Raw genomic sequence first — 15,594 nt, 5'->3', positions numbered from 1 at the left:
TTATCCATTACTAAAGACAAAGATGCTCCTCTGACCAAAAACATGAAGAAAGTAAGTCTCTGCATATGCAGGTGGTTAGAAGAACACATGAGAATATATAGTGATTAAGAATTAAAATATAAAAAACCAAACAATAAAACCCAAACAAACAAACAAAAAACAACTTCCAGTTGCAGAAACCACCATCCCAGATTGCTGATACAAAGAAATGAAATGTGAGCAATTCAGACCTACATGGACTCTGCGAGATTGACAGAGGTGCTGCTGAGTGGTAGGGAGGAAACACTCCCCGAGAGTTCACAGCAACTCCCCAGAAGTTTCTCATGAGAGCTCTTCAAGCTTCTCATAGAACTCCAGAGATGCACCTGTGAACAGTTAGGATGTTTTCATCAAAACACTGGACTTGTGAGATATGGACTATAACCAATTAGAATGGTAGCCTAATGGTGTGAGATTACTTTAGTCAATTAGCATGTAGCTTTGACCCTACATAAACCGTTTCTAGTGTACCAATGAACAGCTTGGGCATTCTACCTAAATCATACTGATTGTCGTGTGGTGTCCGTTTCCTCCGCAAAATACTCTTTACCAGATCATTACCAGGCTTGCCTCAATTACAAAAGATATTGCTAAAGCTTCAGATACAGTTATTTCCAGATATCTTTTCTAGATTTTACAAACAGCAACATAATCTATGCTATGCGCCTCAATTTACAACTGCAAAGTCTACCTGCTCGCTAATATTCCTATCCATAGTTCTTTCATTCAGACATATTAAAGCATTGGCAAAAAAAAAAAAAAGGCAGATTCTTTTTGTACTTCTCCACAGTTTTAAAATATATTTTTCTCTGTTATCAGTATTAACTAAATTGTAGCAGCATTCTTTGTCACTAATAGCAAACATGGAGTATTCAAGACAGCATATGCAGTCCAGCACACAGGAGTTATTTTCAGTCCTGTGCCCTACAAACAGCTGGATGAGCAAATATACACACATTTTTCCAGTGTAAGTGACAGATGAAAAAGCTTGACCTGCTTCATAAAACACTGAGATTCGAAATTTTATCACTGAAATACTCCTTACTCCTAAGCCTTTTTCTCTTCTCCTCCATAGGAGCTAGGAAGTTTAAGTAATTTCTGTCACGCTAACAAAGTTGCTGCAGAATAACACTACAGTCACTAACAACCTGAATTTTTATGTGGAAGGAGTTACAAAAAGTTGACGTGTAAAAGTCTCAGCCAGTAATATTCTTATAGCATTACAAAAACTTCTTGGATCAAATTACTACACAGCTAGTAAGAGTTATCTCTCTTTCCCTGAATACACATACAAGGTCTACACAACTTATTGTATTACTCTCAAAATTAGCCTGAATTTGCATTTATGTCTTTGCCTACACACAGAAAAATTTACAGACCATATAGAAAAATAATAAACATGCCATTAAAATGAGGAGGGGGTAGAGGTTTTGCCAGAATAATTATTTCAGAAAGCCAAAAAAGCCTTCTTACAAGAGAGTGGCTTTCCAAACACTTTTCAAGCATTAATTACTGCACATAAACTCCTTAAAGCCTGCATTTTCACAACAAGGCTTCAGAAACAGAACAAATCAAATAAAACCTCCAGTTAAATAATTTGATCTGAATTGTTTTGTTGTTCTTACACTTGAACTCTACTGTACTCAGAGTCACCAGTTCCATTTCATATTGGAAAGAGAAGAACATACTCTATAAACCAAGTTATTAGATGGGTAAAAACTGCTGAACACCAAGAACAAGCTAACAATTACTGATCACTAAATTCTTTTCACTATGTTTCCAAATTGATCAGTCTCATGCACATAAGCTTCTTTTCACAAAAGGTGCATTTCTGACTGTGATCCAGGTAAAATTAGAAACAAGAATTAAATAATACAACATTTCAAGCAAGCACCATAAAACACACAGCAAAATAAAAAGCCCTTTTCCATCTAAGCACAGTAAAATACTAGTAAATTACCCAGCTTTCATATAAACGTTACAAGCTGAAGTGGAATATGAATGTGTTCATTGCACATAAAAAGTGAAATTTTAATCATTTAACCCTCCATACCGTAATGGCAAACGTAACTAAAACACAGAAAGAAGAAACATTATCAAGATCAAAAATGTTTATGACAGCATCTGCCACACAGCAGCAGTCTCAAACTTCTTAACTTCAAGCAAAGAAAGAATTACCTTCAGGCACTATACAAAGTTACCACCTTCTTCAAATTCAAGAGGAGAGTAACCACACACATTCACTTTGCTCGATTTTTGGCAACAGAGTGGCATGGCTCTTCAAAGCCAGAGAAGACCTGAAAAGACACGGAATGCAATTACAGATGTTATTAAAATGTCTTGACTTTATGGTCATAATTGCATTTAACCCAGAAATCTGTGTATGTTAATACCAAAAAAAATAACTATGTGGTAGTATGTTTAATTAAGAAAGCTATCCAGTTACAAGTCTGCCCAGAACTGCTACACGCCTAAATACTTTTGCTCATGAGTTCTGTTTAAAGAAAATGTTCATGATACTTTTGAGGAGAGAAATTTAGTTCACTAAAATGAACGGCTTGCATTGCCATTAACTGAGATTACTGTTCAGAACTGGTGCAGAATCTTGATAAGATGATGCTGACAGCAACAGAGAAAGTCGTAACACGTTCAATTTATCTAAGAAAATCCAGCATCAAAAGGTACAGGTGCACCTGCTGTTGAATGAACTGTCTTATCCTGCAGCTGCCTCCAACAGACTCCTTCAGGAATCAGTATCGCCTTCCTTACCTGAAACAAGGTAACCTGCTATGCTAAGCCACTGATCTACTTTCAAAATGTGTTAAGACTGTTTTTCCCCTGCTAATAAATTCCCAGCTGCTTGTCACTGGCATCTTTGCCAGGGGCTTCCTCTTCCAGAACTGCTTTTTAAACTACAATGGAAACTACAACAATCAAAATGAGCCAGATCAGCAAAAGTTATCTTTTTTAGGCCACCCTAGCTCTTTTTAACTGTTTTCAGTTAAGTGGCAGTGCCAAAGGAGGCACAGCCCTTGGCAAGGAATATGTTGATTAGGAGGTGGGCTCAGGGTAGTAAAAAAGTACACAATCAAATTCCAAACTGCAAACAAACATTATTTCTATCACTTTAATGCCCTAGCAAGCTTTCAGAGAAGATCAGGCACTATAAAGGGTGATAATCCACTACTAAAAATAGGCTTGCTGAAGTCTAAAGACCATTAGAAGGTGTAAAGCATTTTATACAAGTCATGGTACTAACATTATATCAAAAACACTTCATCCCAAATTTGAAAAATTTATGACAAAGGAAAAAATATTTTACAGGCATGGAACAGAGAATTTATCTTCCTCCCTCCCACTCATTCCTTCTTTACTCCTATGCAAAACACACATCATTTTGTCAGAAGGTACAATAAAAGGGAAATAAGCAATGTGTTTAACTATTACCATTAGAAAAACAGTAATTGAAGTGTCTTGCTCCAGTTAAACTATCAGCAGTCAGTAGTTGTAATTGAGCAAAATGAATTTATGAATACTTGCTTTAGATCAAAGTAATGCACATTAGCATGAAACTGCTGAAACATGCCACAAACTAGGATCACAACACTGTAATCTCTAGTCTTGTGATTTCTTTGAAACCATTAAGGAGACAAAAAAACAAGTGCTGTTTCTTCCACTCAATATTTCAACAAACAATTCCGGAGGAAAAGAATTATATTAACGCTGGAAGGACAAATTGATTAGCTGTTAAAAAAACCTCAAACCACACCCCCCAAAAATCCCCATACAATTCACTCCCAAGGTTGTCAAAAACTTCAGTGAACACTTTCAGGAAGTGAGGAATTGTGTATAGAAGGGTTTTAGACAATACATGCCTCTAACAGCAGCCTCTCCTGGAGGTTCACTGATGTCCAACACAGACAGGCTGCAGCTCTCCCTCCCCTCAGCAGGGACTATGTCAAGTGCCTCTCTCCAGCTGCCTGTTTTCACAGTACCGAAAGAAAATCAATTTTGAGAGCTCTCCCTAGTCTTGCATCTCTGGACAACATCTGTCTGACTGAACAGAGTCCAAGATTAGTTACGGGGGGGTGGGAAATGCATGAACACCCAGTACAGCTGCCTAAGTTTCTTTTCCTTCAAAGGTCAGGTTACTGCAAACAAGCAAGCAAGGCCAAATTAGCCTTCAAGTTTGTTCCTAATACTCCAGAATATTATTCATGAGTGACATAAATTCTTAAAATAAGCTTGGAGTGAAAGTCACACCATCAAGCTTCAACAGAATATATCCATAAACATTTTCTGCTGCTTCTTTTTGGGTTACCACAACAGGACATTAGCAGAATTACCAGGGGTTTTTAAAAATTTGTCCTTTTACCACTAAACTGTTACACAGTGTAAAAAGTTTCAAGTTTTTTGGTCTTACAGAGCTGAAATTATTTTAATCCATTTTAACAGAGGTTGAACAATTACAGAATTTGACAGCTACTGAAGACAGAGCTGCTAAATATGTAATCAGAAAAAAAATAAATCACACAAATAATCTGCCCAGATTATTCATTTAAACTGTGTGACTTGCAGCATGAGATCCACGCTACCATATAAACTAGATCCTTCAAATTATGGGATGGAAGTTTGTACCATGAACTGCCATGAATTATCAGTAACATCATTAAAAAACAGCTGAACATTTGAAATTTCTGTAACAGGTGTCAGAGCAGACAGGATATAGTAGATATAAATACAAGAAAAATAATGAGATGTAAGAAAGAATAGCACAAACTAGGAAAAATTTCCATAATTAATTGAGAATATGCATATTTGTTACATTAGCTAACGAAACACCAAAACCAGCACTGAATACATTATGCTGGTTGTGACATTTATTTCATTGCTCTGCATTGTATTCACATTGCAATGCCATTACTGCAATCTTTTCCTACACAATATAAACTCTTTAACAACTGACTACTCTTGAAGTCTATGTTGATCAACACTTTCAGCACATATTGCTTACAAGTATTGATATGTATCTTTCATAGTTCAGAATATGCTCACTGTTACATCTGTAAAAGGAAATGAAGGCCTGTTTACAGACCCCTCACTTTTGCCATTACAGTACAGGCATCACAGGTTTCACAAAACTCCACAAGTAACCCTATGGCTACATTACCCATCCATATCTGTTCTTAAGGGTAGAACCCCTACTCCATTACTTAATATTGACTGTTTCTTTGTGTCATGGTACAATTCTTTCCAGCACCACAAACTCAAACACTGAGACATGGCATTCAGAGTAGGACAAAGATAGAAATCCACATTTATGCTGTTTGGGTCAAAAGGGACATTAATCTACTTCAGTTTAGTCACCGTGCCTCTATGTTATCTTACTCAAGTTAATACACAGACTTTTGACATCTCATTTCCCATACTTCCTTTGTAAAATGGATTGCAAACCAAACTTAAACAAACAGATTACTGATAATTTTTTCTTTAACTCCACAGAGGTTAAATTGAACAATGCCAAAGTCAAGGCTTTCCTTAAAGTCAGTCGTTTAAAAATCCATCTACAACAGCAACACATCAGGAGTTTAAGGTACCTTGCTCTTTGTTCCCAGGGAAGAACTGCTACACATCTGGACATCAAGTGTCATACTTAATGCTTCATCTCCCAGGTCAGATAGAACCAAGAGGTCCAAACTCTTTCCCCCTTATGTAGGAAGGGTCTCAAATCTGAAAGCAGACAGAACTACCTGATCAACATAAGACTCTCAGTGTTTACTCAGTGCCTGTAATTCGACATTGCTATTCGACATTCACATAGCTCTGTATAATCATCACCTGTATGCTGCTAATAAAGAAGTTTCTCTTCTTACTGCAGACCAGCTGAGGTGACACTACACGTTAACAGAGTGTCTCCTAAATGAGTCATAATGAGTTACCCCAATTACAAGGGTCAGGAGTCTCACAGGACATCACTGCAGAATTTCTGCCTGTCAAAAGGGCAGTTCATCTGAGGCAAAGGCTGACAAGTCATTACACGCTTAAAAAGACTCCAGTGCTATTCCTCATTCACTAAATATCTTCTTGAATAACATCTCACCTCAAGGGGAATATACCTTTACTACCTCTAGAGAGAGAGGGTCAACTTTGGAACACATTAACATGTTATTAAACTGTGCTTCATTTCCATATAAAAAATCTAAATGTTTGCCTTTGAGATGCTGCATCTCCTGTCATTTCACCTCTTTCTCCTCTCCTTTTAAAGCAGGATTTCCTGTTTCACTTCGACTTAGGCAACTCCATAATAGACAAAGGTAGAAGACCAGTGCAGAATGCTCCTTACAATCCATTTTGTTTTCCTCTAAAAGCCTGTCCTCTACCTCCACGTCCTTTGGGGTTTTTATTCAAAAAATGCTCTCTTGCTCCAACTTGCAGACCACACAAGCAGAGTATTTTATAGCACATAAATCCTAGTATCAAAGGAAAATGAAAACAGAAAGTGAAGCTGAATTTAATGAAACTAACACCTTTCTTTGTGTTAATTGTAAGATCATCTCCTAAAGCACACTCCAAGAACCTTTCTTTAATACTGCAACAATGTATCCAACCAGAAACATCTTAACTTTGCAGATTACTACTACCACCACCAGAAGAATAAAAAGAATGCCTTTATTTTGAGGGCACACATTTTTTATTAATGCTTTATGCAACAGAAATGGTTGTTTCTAAAACACAATGCAAATGGACACCTTTTTCTGGATAACTAACTGTTGACAGGAAATATGCTTTAAAAGGAAATTAAAAAACTTAAAAGGAAAACTCAAAAAAAACCCCTGCTAAGCTGTGTGATGAACAAATAGTAGAGCTACTCATGACCCAATTGCAGAGAACAGTTTCAGCCCCCACTCCTCCAAAAAAAATTTAACCAAAAGACCACATCTAATCACCATGGTATATGTATGTTACTGCAGGCGGAGATCCTATCTCCCATTATCACCTTACATCAAAGCCTATAAACCTCATGTTCAAGCCACACTGTAGTCTTAAAGAAAGGCTGTCAATCCCTGACATCTGTAAGGTGCCATCTGGAGCTCTATTTATACTGTGTTGAGATGTGCATCAGGCACAGAGGCGGTTACTTAATTACAGTATCTCCAACACTCACTGTGTTAACAGCTCTCAAACTCAGCTGCTGGTCAGCAAAGCAAGTCCTTTCCACTCAATCCAAGAACCAAGCTACAATTCTTCAGAGCAACCAGGAAACATTCCTAAGCCCCTACCCTACTTCCCAATTGACTAAAGACAAATTTCAGAAGCCAGTAAATTCAGTATTTCATAGTATGAGAAGCTTCTTCCTCCTTCCCTCTCCTTTAAGGTGAAACGGTTTATACAATACTAAATACCTGAGTTAGTATTATTCTGCTGCAATGCCTTCACAGACCCTCAACAGCATCAACAGTGAAACAGCAGGAGATCAAAACCAACTGCATCTGGACAGGCAAGAAAACATTGCACGCTTTGATGCAGCTTTGAAATTGGTGTGGCCCAAAACAACGGAGCTTCTTGCAAGTTCAGACAAAACTTAGATTGTGAATTCTAGGAAAGCAATACTTTCAAACACGTACGTGAGGCAAGAAGCACATTATTAGGCACTGTGACATGATTCCGTTTGCACATAATTATAAAACTTGAGATCTGATGGCTAGCATCTATTTACACTGCTGTTTTCCCTGAGTTGAGGAGCTGCCAAAACACAATCCATATAACAGATCAGACAAAAGTTTTTCTCCTCCAACAGTCAAGCACAATTTTACACCATATTTCAAAACCTCCCATCTCCTACATGACAGACAGTCAAACTTCTGCGCCTCAGTTAGCAGGTGCAAGTCACAAAACAAACAAAGGATTTCTGACAATCTCATTTCTAGGAAACAGCCTGCAGTATCCTTTATCTTTCTTTCCTTTTTTTAAATGTTTTTAATTGATGAAAACAAGTCTTTCCACAGCTGTCTGTGCCTTGGTTTTAGAAAAAGTTAACTGAAGGCTTTGTCAGATTTTTCTTTTTGTAATGTATAATTTTGCCATTTCAAAAGCACGCACAGAGTACAAGCCTCCCTCCAATTACAGAAATGAACACATTCACTTTGCAAAGAATGGTGCTCTTGGGTACAAGGAGCTTCAGGTGGTTTTATTCAAGTTAGTGACTGACTCCATACTGGTGGGAAGGTTCTCCCTGCAGACATATACTCCTAAAAATAATTAGCATGTAAAAACTTACAGTGTTTGGAAACAGTTCTTCAAGAAACAGACAACAAAAATTCCTTTCTTTCTTACACTGAAGTCAGACAAGTCAGCACCAATGGTTCTTCCACCAACTCTCTCTGGCTAACCAAGACCACAAACACCAGTCAAAGAAAGAGCACCAGATTTATGAATACCTTTCCTCAACCAGGTCTCCTGCTCCTTTTTCCCTGCACCAGCTTTCAGTGGTGCAACTGTCCATAATTCTATGGAATAAACTGGATTGCATGGCTGTAACAGGTTAGAAACAGCTCCCTTCCCCACGATGCTGATGGCTCAAATGGATTGCATGATATGGTTCACTACACAGCCCCACAAACTGATACACTTGAACTAAGGCTAGAAAGAGGCCAGTGCATACAGAGGGCACCAAACATCAAAACCATCATGCAAGACGACAAGTGAGAATTTTCAGAAGGCATCACTCACACTCCTAACTGCCCATACCATTCTCAGTTACTAACAGATTGCTTCTTATTAATGGAAACCTAATAATAAAAAGCCAGCATCCTACTAAACACCAGGCTAAGAGAACTTAAAAATGGGCAATTACTACAGATGCAATTCAGGACAGTTTCTCAAAATATAATCTAAGAGGCCACTTAGCCAGTCCTGCCCTCTCTAGATACACCATCATAACGCTACAACTTCTGCTTCGCTTTTATGCGAAAAAGAGAAAACTCCTGGCCAGACCTACTTTAAAAGATGAAATCACAGAAATTAAAACTGATCAAATGGAATTTATTTCACAGAAATGAAAAACCTACAGACAGAAAAGAAAGCAAAAGATTGACAATAATGAAATGTAAGACAAGTAAAGATCCTTGTGATTCAGTCTGACTCCCTATATAATAATCACAGATTCTTCCTGAATTGATTTTATTAATTAGCAATCATGTTTTCAAATAACATTAAAGTTTTCCAGTAATAAGGAAATCCACCACCATCTTGGTAAACTACCCAAATGATTTGCAACTTCCAAACTTGTTTAAATTTTTCTTATTCATACTGATATCTATACAATTCACATTTGAACTTTCATGATCTAAAGATGGAATTTCTCAAATTTCTCATTTTTAAGTTACTTATAATTCACATGTAACCCATAAACTGCCTGCTATTCATCAACATTCTTTTTTATTGCAGTGGTATCTGACACAGGTAAGTAAAGGACTATCAGTGAAATGCACAGCCAGTACAACCCACCACCTCCCTAGGAATACATATGCAGAAATCATGTCTAGATTCTTGCTGGAGGTCACATAATTACAAATCACCTTCAGATCTCTACTGGCATCAATCTGAAGGAAGTTAACATCAATGTGTCAAGAAAGGAGAAAAGCTGCAGGATGTGTTTGTAGAATATTGAATTGTCTCTTATCTCAAGAAAGTGTTTCCTAATTTTCATCTGCCCTTCTTTATGTTTCTGGGATAAAAGTCTTTGCTAGTTTAAAACAGCTGACAAGTGGCACTAATAAATCCCTCCATGGAACTACACAACCTCACCAAAACAAACCCCAAGAAAACCAATGGAAAACACAACTCAACAGCAGATGTATTAAAACTCCTCTTTACCAAACCCTGGTTGTGCTGTTTGCAGCCATAACATGCACATGAAATTGCTGTTACACTACATTTGCTTTTTGAAGTTTACAGGTATTTTACCACCGAGCCCTTCACATAAAATATACAGTAAAGTTTACACATTACTCCTCCCCTTCATTCAGAACTGAGAATTTTGAGTCATAGTTTTAAACCATTCACTGGATGAGAATCAAGTCTCTTTCAACCAGCAGACAGCTCCAGTACTTGTAAAGAATATTTTTAAATAGACAAATAAGTCACTCTAAGTTTACTAGTAGAATACTTGCAATACAGCATAAGCACAACGTATTAGAAGAGAGCTTCTAGTCCAGTTACACAATATATTCTTATATAAGAATCTCTGCTTCATCTGAATTTAATAAAAATATACACTCTGGAGGATGGAAGGAAAACTGTATAAACAAAAGTACCACTTTGTCTGTAAGAACTGTCTATCCTAAGCACAACTACAATAAATAAGGGTTAAATTTCCCCATTTTCGACATAACAGCACAGCTACTTGGTTTCAACAAACTCAAAATAAAGCAGGACATAGACCACTGACATTAAGAGTCACTGCTACATCAGGAAAAAAACGCCATTCAAATAATAAAGAGCAAAAAGAACTAAAGCCATAACCACAACACAGAGAAGAGCATGTTTTACAGAATGTAGCATGAGCATGTACAGTCATACCAAAAAATGTCAGATAAGTCAGTTACAAAAGAGAACTTGAACACAAAATCAAAATAAAATTTGTGAATTTAAAAACAGCTATCTCACATCTTCAGAAATAATCAGACCTTAGCAGAGTGCAACTCTCACAGAATTTATATTTTAGCTTCACTAAGAGCAGTATGATTTTTTGAATCAATGACACAAGTAACTGTCCCTTAGTTCTTCAATGCTGCTTTCTACCTCTAAAATACATAATGCTTTCAATCTGTTCAAAAGAAAAACAGCATACTGGCCTGTCAAACACAACTTCAGGAATAATAATGAAGATTGATGTATCACACAGATATTAGTTCCACCTAATCCCTCCAAATAGAAAGAGCATGCAATACTGATTACACTATTTCACCACAACTTTCCTAATCTGAAAAAGCAAAAATACTGTTTCAAAAGTAAGTCTTAGGAGGCAAGAAAACATTAGCTATTTGCCAAAGAGAAAATAAAAGCATATTCTGGAGTCAGACTCATTAGAACATTATTTAATGCAGGTCAGAAAGAAATTCATATAGCACTGAAGCCATTCCACACAGAAAGCAGGCTACCACATCTGTAACATCTCATTTTCTAGATGAACAAACTACTAGAGCTTTATATATAGCACGCTGTAATTGTTTCACCTCGATGCAATAAAGACAACAGTCCCAGCTGCAAAATCTGTTTCCAAAAGAAAGTGTCAGCATCTTGGATGGACATAAAAAGCTACACTGAGCCATTGCTTGAGCTGCTACTGTAAGCTCAGAATCCTGCTGAAACCATGGACTGAAAACCTGAACAACAAAAAAAAATACCCACCTAGAGATGGACAGAAGACAAGCAAAAATTGCCCTGATGTCCCTGATGTTTCTCCTGACCATCCCCATCTCAATCTCTGAATGAAAATGATGTATCAAGAATTTTTTTCATGTTTATCAACAGCTACCAACAACTGATACTGAGACCCTATTTATGTATTCTTAACAACTTAGTTATGCATGAATCCCATTAGAAAAGAATATCCACTTTCAACCTTTCTTACAAATAGGGATAGAAAATGCCAGTACATGGCTATGATGTTTTCCAACTTCTGTTTGAACTAAACTCAAAACTAAAGAGTGGATCTGCAATATGAATTAACTCATAAACAGACAAGTGACTTTTGTACAACCACAGACTGCTAATTATCTCACAAAAATAACTGCTAGCAATTCCTTTATCACCATTAATCAGGCTGTAGACTTTTGCAACAAAAAATTAATGTAAGGATCTTTCACTGTGTACACCAAATTCATTACTCTGACAAAACAGCTAGAAAATAGACACTGTGTAATTCTTGCATTAGATTAGTAATCTATGTATCAGTGATTTTTTCTTTGGCCTGTTTGGTATCAGGGCATTCAATCAGGCCCTGCAGTATAATACCTTATTACACGAGTTGGCATCTTCTAATCAAGTGTTTGCTACTCAATAATACTGATTAACAACTTTGCATCAGAATGCTAACCATTAACAGGGCCCTTGAAAGTAGTAAGGTATTAGCTTTTTTCTCCCCTCCTCCTCATCAGAAACTGTTCATATTTGTCATTGAGCTGTGAACCAAAAATCAGGAGCACAACTTTCCTGAGCAATATTTCATATGCAGGAGACACATGACTGCTTGGGCAGTATCCAAATGACTGAAGTAGCTCCTGTGACAGCTGGGCACACACACTACAGTTTTTCATTTTAACTTGTTTCCCTTTACCACAACATTAGAATGAACCCAATCCTTTCTCTCAAGAGCCTCATACCACTATGAGCCAGTCTTCTACAGAAACTAAATGCTAGTTTAAAACCAAATAAAGACTTAAGAACACACTGATGAGAATATACTCAACAGGATAACACACAGCAAAATTCTTTCAAGTGCTCCTCCTGTAACTGCCACTCTCTTACCAAAAAGAGCAAATCAACATGTGTTACTCTGCCACCCCAACATAAGCTCAACACCCTAATTAATCAGAATAACTGAAGTTCTAAGAAATGTACTAACAGTTTAGAAATTATGTTTTTCACCTTAAATTTTGCAAGGCTTTGTAACCTTAGATTTGCTCAAACAACATGCAGGGACACACTGTTTTCTAAACGGACACCACAAAAGACCTCAAAATAACCCTTGCCCTCTTCTCCAGTCACAGGGCAAGTCTGCTGCATGCTCTTCTAATTATAAATATAGTAACCTGACATGGGGAGAGAGACAGGCCCTTGAATATGATCTCCAAGACTACTAACCCCAATCTGTGCTGACTACAAGTTCAAAACAACACAAAATGTAAGAGAGATTGCTATTTTACCATCTACAAAACACACAGCTACTTGCACACAGGGTTCAATATTAATGTACTTCCAGAGCACAGTCACGCCTACCTTACAATGATCCATTATCCCAAAAGATCCTGTTCATATTTCTAGCTCTCTAACTGGCGCAGCTGAGGTCCCTTAACCTCGTGTTCTTCAGCAAGTTGTTTTCTTTACTACTGCCAACATGACAAAATAAAACCACTTTTAGTTCCAGACAGCACTTACAAATCTACAAACACATACTCTGCACTTTCATTTAAACTAAACCTAATGATGCTTAAATAGCTAATTTCTTTCTTGTTACTATTTGCTTCTTGGCACAAAAGTAGAGCATCAGATAACAGTAAGGAAGGTCCTTTCTTCATGTGCTTCATCTTTTGAAAACTTCCAAGGGAGCTACAGATTAAACATTCTTAAAGTTCATGACTTAAATATACTGCAATTTTGTAATATTTCATCAATATTAAGTATTTCCATGGAGATGGACTTTTTACAAGGCTACGTATGGAACAGGACAAGGAGCAATGGCTGTAAATTGAAAGAGGATTAGTTTAGATTGGATATTTGGAAGAAATTCCTTACTGAAAGGGTGCTGAGACAGTAGAATAGGTTGCCCTGAGAAGTTCTGGATGTCCCATCCCCGGAATTGTTCAGGGACAGGCTGAATAGAGTTTTGAGCAACCTGGACTACTGGAAGGTGTCTCTCTGCCCATGGAAGAGAGGTTAGAGCTAAATGATCTTTAAGGTTCCTTTCAACTCAAACTATTCTATGATTCTGATTCTATTTATAGTGTATAGTATTCCTCACAGAACTTCTCAGCTGTAAAAACTCCAACTGTAAGAAGCATGTTTTTCCACCCTCATTATTACTCCAGCATTACTGAGGTATCTTTTACCATACAATCAAACACACCTTCAGAATTCTAAGTTCTTCCATACAGCCAATGGCACAAACTACTACTGACACACATTTATGTGAGTAGAAGGAAAAAGAAAAAAAACAAGACAAGTCTTAATCTCCTTATTCTTTCCCATAAAGAAATAAAGGTGAAAGCTTATAATATGAACCACAAGAAATGGCTCATGGCCAGAACATAACATGTAATTACTTTAGGCAAAAAAACAAATGACACAAGAGAAAAAAGCTAAGGCTATATGAGGTCTAAACTAACATTTCTGGGTCGGATCTGAGTACCTCAGGAACGTGACTTCTTGTTTCCTGTCTAGATGACGTTAGGTAAGAAACATGAGCATTAGAAAGATCAGCTCATTTAATTCTCCCAGCATTTATATTAACATTTCTACCTCTCAATCACTGGCAGCCAGTACTTTGGGGGTCAATGAGAACGAAACACCAGCACCAACAGCCTGAAAGTCCACTGGAAAGCATTAAGGAGAAACCGAAGGGAAAATCCAGCCCACGACACATGCTTCCTCGGAAGCAGGAACAAGTAAACAACGGAGGGAAAGGCAGAACAACGTTTGTAAACACACAACGCTTCTGCACGGCGCTCTCCTGACCGCCGCTGACGGCGAGCACGGAGGCGCTGCCAGGCTGAGTCATTCCTTGTAGTAACTTCACAGCGAGTCCCTCGCCCTGCAGTGGAGCGCAGGGCAGGGGGGCAACACCCGGGCCCGCCCGGCGCGGCTCCCGCTGTGGGCTGGGAGCCCCCGCCCCGGCCCTGCTCCCCACCAGCTGCGCAGGGGTCATTCCGCCGCCCCGGCACCAGCAGCGGAATCCCGATCCTCCGCAACCCCTTTCCCGCCGCCTTCCGGCTCTCTGTCGCCGGCCCCACGAACACAACCCCGCGCCCAAGACCGCGACCGCCGCCCCTTGCCAAGGCCGCCCTCCCGGTACCGGAGTCCCCGCCTTCCCCGCGGCGGGGCGGGGCCGAGCGGGGCGGCGGGGGGAGATCCACGGGCAGCGCTCACACTCACCGGAGGGTCCCGCGCAGGCAGCGCCGCGCATCCTGCCCCTGCTGCTGCTGCTGCTACTGCTACTGCTGCTGCTGCGGCGGCGGCGGCGGCGCGTCCCCCCCGCGCCGCGCGGCCGGGCCCGGCGGGTCCGCGGGGGCACGCAGCGCCTCGGCGGTGCCCGGGCGGGGAGAGGCGGGAGAGCGGGCCGGGCGGGCGCGGGGCAGCGGGGAGCAGGGAGCGGGAAGAGGGACGAGGGACGCGGGGCAGCCCTGCCTGGCGCAGCCGCCGCCGCCGCCGCCGGTGTTTGTTGTTGTCGTCAGCCGCTTCCGGCGCGAGGGCTGCCGGGAGGGGCGGTGCGCGGGAGGGACCGCGCGGCGGAAGCGGCGGCGGCGGCGCGCGGGGCCGGGCGGGAGCGGTGAATGGCTCGGGGTGGAAGGGACCGGGAGATTGTGGAGAGTCAGCCCCTCTGGCAGGGACAGGAACACCTTCCGCTGGACCGGAGCTCCATCCAGCCTGACCTTGAACACTTCCAGCGATAGGGCCTCCACAGCTTCTCTGGGCAACTAGTTCAGTGCATCACCGCCCTCATAGCAAAGAATTTTTTCCTAATATCTAATCTAAATCTACTCTCTTTCAGTTTGAGTCCGTCCAGCCTTGCCCTGTCACTACATGCTCTTGTAAATAGTCTTGTCCCATCTTTCC

General features: G+C 39.7%; 1 protein-coding gene across 5 annotated transcripts in view; it reads right to left on the bottom strand.

The window, feature by feature from the left end:
- The window catches only part of RB1CC1 (RB1 inducible coiled-coil 1), a 73,671-nt gene extending 58,468 nt beyond the window's left edge, over positions 1-15,203 (bottom strand). For 2 of the 5 annotated variants that reach the window (XM_071554540.1, XM_071554544.1), the window contains exons 1-3: positions 14,914-15,203; positions 2,218-2,336; positions 235-365 (exon numbers count right to left, since the gene is read on the bottom strand). The gene's annotated coding sequence lies outside the window, so the exon portion shown is untranslated. Of the gene's footprint in view, positions 1-234; positions 366-2,217; positions 2,337-5,636; positions 5,770-13,041; positions 13,124-14,913 lie in introns of those variants that run through there. The other 3 variants (XM_071554542.1, XM_071554543.1, XM_071554541.1) reach the window with 3 other exon arrangements.
- Positions 15,204-15,594: the final 391 nt, after the last annotated feature.

This window comes from Pithys albifrons, chromosome 4 (assembly GCF_047495875.1).
Source record: "Pithys albifrons albifrons isolate INPA30051 chromosome 4, PitAlb_v1, whole genome shotgun sequence".
In the NCBI taxonomy this organism is placed as follows: domain Eukaryota; kingdom Metazoa; phylum Chordata; class Aves; order Passeriformes; family Thamnophilidae; genus Pithys; species Pithys albifrons.
The sequence above is the reverse complement of the archived record's forward strand: the minus strand, read 5'-3'. Positions and strand labels throughout refer to the sequence as shown.